The sequence below is a fragment of the Cyprinodon tularosa genome, unplaced genomic scaffold, assembly GCF_016077235.1.
Source record: "Cyprinodon tularosa strain WSP-4 unplaced genomic scaffold, ASM1607723v1 ctg207, whole genome shotgun sequence".
NCBI lineage: Eukaryota > Metazoa > Chordata > Actinopteri > Cyprinodontiformes > Cyprinodontidae > Cyprinodon > Cyprinodon tularosa.
Genome location: NW_024038767.1, coordinates 1,516,892 through 1,522,891, shown reverse-complemented (window position 1 = coordinate 1,522,891; position 6,000 = coordinate 1,516,892). Strand labels below are relative to the sequence as shown.

Genomic DNA, 6,000 nt, shown 5'->3' with positions numbered 1-6,000 from the left:
AAATAAGGATGTTGACTACAAACACACGCTTCAGATTTTTTATTGTGAATATAATAAACAACTGTGTGTTCTATTAAAAAGGTTTCATTAAATAGACTGGAGTCTATGGTTCTGGAACCAGGAAGGGGAAAGTTTAGGGAAATGTTGTAGAAATAGGAATTTATTTCTCATGTAGAAATGTCCCATAAACTCCACCTAAACACATTTGCCCGCACTGACACATATAGTCAAAGTCCATCCTTGCCAGCAGCTCTGATAGTCTAAAGCTGCGCTTATCACAAAATAATCCCAGGTAGGTCCTTAATCCGTTGCAGACGGCTCGGCGTTCCCTGCGCATGTTGCCAAAGTGGGTCATTAAGCACATTCAACGCCCCAATTTCGATACTGTGTGAGAGATTGCGCACAGGAGCCGCGCTTCTGGCTGACCTGCTCCTCTGACGCCCCCGCTGGCCTTCCTTTCGGTGGGCTCCGGGATGCTCCATGGTGTTTGTGCCATCTAGGGTTTCTCGCTGCTCTATTGCAGCCTTTCCATGGCAGAGACTTAACCCCTGTGAATGTAGCCTACTTGCTCTCCGGACCAACAACATATTAAAACACCTAACTCTGTTGTTTTGGATTTTCTGTTATTTTTTCTGCAAGAAATCCCACTTTTTATTCGGATAAATACTTTGGATATTCCAACCACTACAAAAAAAAAAAAGAAAGAAAAAAGGACTCGATTAACGAGAAGATTCGGGGGGGAAACCTATTTGAGGAAATATAGCCACTTTTCCAACGAGGAATTACATAGAAATTTGTGGTGAGGTGTTTAGTTTTCCAAAAAATAAAAATAAAAACAACGAACAAACAAACCAAAAATGCTCCCTGCATGTCGCAGCTTGGCTTCCGGCTAGAAGAGCGCAGGTTTAACGCAGCATCTGCTGGTGTGAGGAGGAATAGAGCGAGAGAAGGAGCGATATGTGCTTCGGCTGGCGGCTGGTTTTGCGGTTCTTCTGGAATTAGTGAAGAATGGGAAGGGAGCGGCTGTAACGTTCAAATCTGGGAGAAAAAAAGGAGTTCTTTGGGAAGCTGCGGTTGGAACATAATGGATCATTATCCGGCGGTAAAGGTAGGAAATCATACCAAATGTCATCAGTGATAAGATCTGCCTTTTTTTTTCATGTTGTTCATCTTTTGGATGCTCTCTGATTCTAATGAGCCATTTTACATTTGTGCAGAAGCCTACATAAAGGTGAGGCTGGTTGTTTATTGAATGAAGGGTTGCTCAGACTCCGGACAATTACAGCTCACACAGAAAGTAACTCGATCAGCGAAGAGCTGCTAAAGCTGTCGCTTTGGCGTTGGATTCATTTAAAATATACAGCTGAACAGAAAAGAGAAGTTGTGTTTTACGTTTAAAACATTGGGAGATTTTTCTCTCCAAAATGTTCCCTTTTGATTCCAAGAGCTGCGTATTAAACTCCATTTAAGTTGAACAAATGGGCTGCTGTGTTAAAACAAAACAGCGAGCAAAAGAAAAGGTTTTTATTGTGAGTCTCTCTGCACATCTTAAGAAAATATTGCCTTATATGTCTCCGCGCAAACGCAGCTATTTATATACGTCTGTATATGTTTGAGGTTAGGAGACTCTATGGCCGCCATGAGGCACTAATGCCATCACCTTCTTTAATCACCTCCCCCTTGTGGATTACATGGCAGTCGTGGAGTCGCAGTGAGAAATCCGTGTCCGGAGGTGGAGAGCAGCCGGTCGGGCTGTGCATGTAGTTCAGCACCACGGACAGCGCACACCAGTCTAACTGCTGCAGGAGGCAGCAGCGTTTCCACTCCCACAGTGCGGCGTTTGCTCCACACTTACACGGCTGTTTACACCATATCTAATTCTACATCATATTTTAAGCAGTTTCAAGCAAAGTCACACCCGCATTCCAACAGCGTAATGACTAAGTGGCGCATATATATTTATATATATATATATATATATATATATATATATATATATATATATATATATATATATATATATATATATATATATATATATATATATATATATATATATATATATATATATATATATATATATCGTGTGTGGTCATTTGCAGAGTTGAAGCATTTTATTTTAATAAAGGCCCCTCAATAGAAGGGTGAGGAGAGCAGAGATGTAGCTCATCTGAAAGTGTAGCAGGGAGCTTTTTTTTTTTTTACCATCTCCAGTCCAGGAGATTAATCTCATCGGCCTGATTTATATCGGCTATAGCATGTGCTTAAGCTGATCCACCCTGGCGTTGCTATTTAATATGTTCACAAGAAAAGTAAGCAAATTCCCACTGAGTATTTGACCATATATTTTAAACAAAAAATGAGGACCAGTGTTTGTGTTTTGTAGCCATTGAATCACCATTCCTTCTCCCATTTTTAAGTAGCAAGGAAACTTTGATATATTTTTCATCATGTTAATTGTTTTTGTTTCATTGGTTGGTTTTCGCTAAACATTAAAAGAAATTCCCTCTTTAAAAACGTCATAGTGAAATTGGTTTTACTTTACTTATTTGACAATATTTTGTTTTCTTTACTACTAAATATTAACTTTAGGCTACTCGTACACATAACTTAGACTAAGACAAACTTTATTGTTATTTTGTATCCAGTGTATACAAAACGAAATTTCAATGCATACACCTTTTCAATTGAGAATAAGTAGCTTACAGCAGTGAAATGAACATTTCCATTTATAAAGTGCAGCAGTGATCAGAAGAATATGGTGCAAATGCAGTAGAAACATTCAGTTCTGTTCAAAGGGATTTGAAAACTTGGCCATGTAGTGCCAATATGACGTTTACAAGTGTGATGTGCTTTCAAAGAGAAATGACTTGAGCCATCCATCATATATGTTAAATATGTATATAATTGAGGCCAATGGCTTATTTGCAGAACAAGCCATTGACAAGAATAAGTCATGCAAACATGGATTTCAATCTTTTTCGCAATTTTTACAGGTGTAACTGCAAAATTTTACATTAGCATAAAACTTCACTTAAAGTGTTTGTCTGAGAACTGGTTTTATCGATATGCAGAGGTAACATTGAGTTTGCAGCAATAGTTTGATATATTTTGACCTTTTATGGCTGTTAACAAATATCTTGCTTTGCAGGTACTAATGATCATCTTGCATGCTAAAAGTTATTCAGAACATCCTGAAAATTAGAGTTTCTAGTCACTTAAAACTTCTCAGCCTTTCATGTCTGAAATACTAGGATGGCTGGTAAATGCGATTTTAATTGTGAAACAGTTGTTTTAAAGGTTTCTTAGTTACACGTAGAAAACTCACTCATCAGTTGCAGTACAGTATATCTACAAACTTCATGTCAGGTATTGAAAAAACCAGTATGGGTCAATAAAAGCTTTAAAGGGGAAAATATTCCTTACATGTTGTGCTAGAGGTTAAATGCTTTACTTTCAAAATTGTAAATACAGTTGATATTAGGAATGTATTACAGCTAAATAATAACGCATTTTACGGTATTTAAAAGTTTCAGCATACATCTGAAAACCAGTTCAAATTTTTAGATATCTAACTTTTGGGTATGTAGTAATTTTTGCGCTACCTAGTAAAAGCTATAGTGTTGTGAGCTTGTCCTTTGCAGATGTATAGTTTGCATTTAAACCTTACAGTTAAGAATATGACTGTTTTTTGCTTAATACATAGTTACAGGATATATAGTTACATCTTATATAGGCTACCTTACTTTGTAAAAATGATGTCAAATTAATTCAGCAATTGACTAAAAAACACATTTGGAGTTTAGAAGAAATCAGGCATGTAGGAACTTTTTAGATCCTAAAATTTGACACGTTACATGCAAAGCAGTTTTTAGCTCTGTTGAAGAACATCCTGGTTTGATTCCTGGCTTAAGGTCTTTCTGCATAGACTTTTCGTGTTCTCTCTCTGCATGTTTGGGTTTTCTCAAGGTAATCCAGCTTTCCTCTGGCTCCTCCCACTCTCAGAAACATGACTGTTTGGTTTATTGGTGACTCTAATTTGATCTTTTATTTCAAGTTAAATGTCAAGCATTTAAAATGTATAAAATTTTTTTAAAAATATTTGTTTTACAAAGTAAAAGCATCCATCTTTTAGCACATATCAGGCTCGTGCCAATCTCCAGCAGTCTCCGGGTGAAAGGCGGGGTACACTGTAGACATGTAGCCAGTCTATAGTAGGGCAAGGCAGAGATACACAACTAAACACACACTTAGGGGTGTGTGGTGAGGGAACAATTGAAACTTCACCTGGATAGATTCAACTCTGATCATACTGTAGAAATACAAATTTAAGATCTTAATATGATGAAAGTTTCCCCACCATAGCTCAATTTTCAGATTGTTTCTATATATATATATATATATATATATATATATATATATATATATATATATATATATATATATATATATATATATATATATATATATATATATATATATATATATATATATATATATATAAAACAGTTTGGGATTAATAAGGGAGGACGTATATTTGTCTTCAAAACATTTTCCAGGAAAACCCATGTTGAATTTTAAAGCTGGACTTTAATTTGTTTAGTTTTATTAAAATAATAATCTAGGGGAGGTTTTCACTTTGAGCATAACTAAAGACTTTAAGCTTAATTCATTTCAGTTTTATTACATGTTCAATATTTCCAAAAAATTGAAATAAATAAAAAAGAAATAAAAATAAGCAAACAGCCAATTTGACAATTCAAATGTTTGAGTTTCAGCTAACTAAATGAAGCTATTTTCCCCTTAAAGTAGATAATCACATTGTTTTAACCATCGAGCTACATAAGCGAGACATTAATTAATTCTTCCTCTGTATTCATTGTTATTCAGGCAGCTCACCACAAATAGTCACAACATTAGTGTCAGCTCTGCTCATCTGATATGGCCGTATCAGTGGCGTTTATTGTCTCTCAAAGCTAGACGCCAGGATGACGCTGGAGGGCTAATGCCTTCTGTTGAGGCTGCTCACTGAAATTGATAGGGCTGCTTTGACAGATGAGATAACCTGCGACTGCAGGCGAACACAATTTAGGGGTGCTGCAGATGGATGTAGAGGACAGTGGGAAAAGTAGGGCAGTTTTACCTCAGGGAGCAGCTCACTGTGCACAGAAGACTCCTGATGAACATTGGATAGTTGTTGTTTTGTAATCAAAAGGGACACGTAGCAAGAAAATGTAGAGGAGGCAGTTTGCTAAAGTTTGAAGGAGATTAATCTGCATTCAGTTCTTGCCCGTGAGGAGTGCCACATGGAGGAGATAATTGCGGTTCAGAAGCTAAGAGAGGCACATCTTGGGATTTAGCCTTAAACCCCAAAGAGATGCACATCTTCACCCACCTTTCTTGGCAGTTTTTTGTTAAAGGGATTAAAAATACTACAGTAAATCCAAATGAAAGGTTGTAAGGATCTGACACGAGGCCAGTTGAATATGTTTGATGCAGAGAGAAATAATGGATTTGCAGTAGAGCTCATCTGGGAATAGTACACATCTGCAGAGCATTTTTCTAACGCTCCCTCATCTCAAATTGCCATGAATTACAGGGACACATTTTCCTGTTGTATTATCGCTGCTATTGTCACCAAGTTGGTCTCTGGTTTGTGTTTCTGTCACACTACTGTGGCCCAGCTGTGGCAGAGTTATGTGCAGAATTGGCTACCAGGGTTGAACCATCAAATGCAATTGTTTTTATTTACCCCACATTTAAACCTCTATGATACAATTTTTTTTTTACCACCATCCAACCCATAAAAATTTCACAATGCCTTTGAAAAAGTATTCATAAAAGTAAGATTCTCTTAATATTTGTTCCAATTACCTTTACAATGTTTTGTATGGTTTATCATAATTGAATTTAAAATTAAATGCAAGAAACAACATACTTGAAGTAAAAATGAACTAATTTGAATTTCTTATTAAAAGAATTAAAAGCGTGGCAGATTGC

The 6,000-nt window shown here is 36.5% G+C and overlaps 1 protein-coding gene across 3 annotated transcripts in view; it reads left to right on the top strand.

The window, feature by feature from the left end:
• The first annotated feature begins 354 nt into the window (after nt 1-354).
• LOC119783566 (leucine-rich repeat and fibronectin type-III domain-containing protein 2) overlaps nt 355-6,000 on the top strand; it is a 239,042-nt gene continuing 233,396 nt past the window's right edge. For 2 of the 3 annotated variants that reach the window (XR_005280817.1, XM_038285155.1), the window contains exon 1: nt 356-1,108. The gene's annotated coding sequence lies outside the window, so the exon portion shown is untranslated. Of the gene's footprint in view, nt 1,109-6,000 lie in introns of all 3 variants that reach the window. The other variant, XM_038285156.1, reaches the window with a different exon arrangement.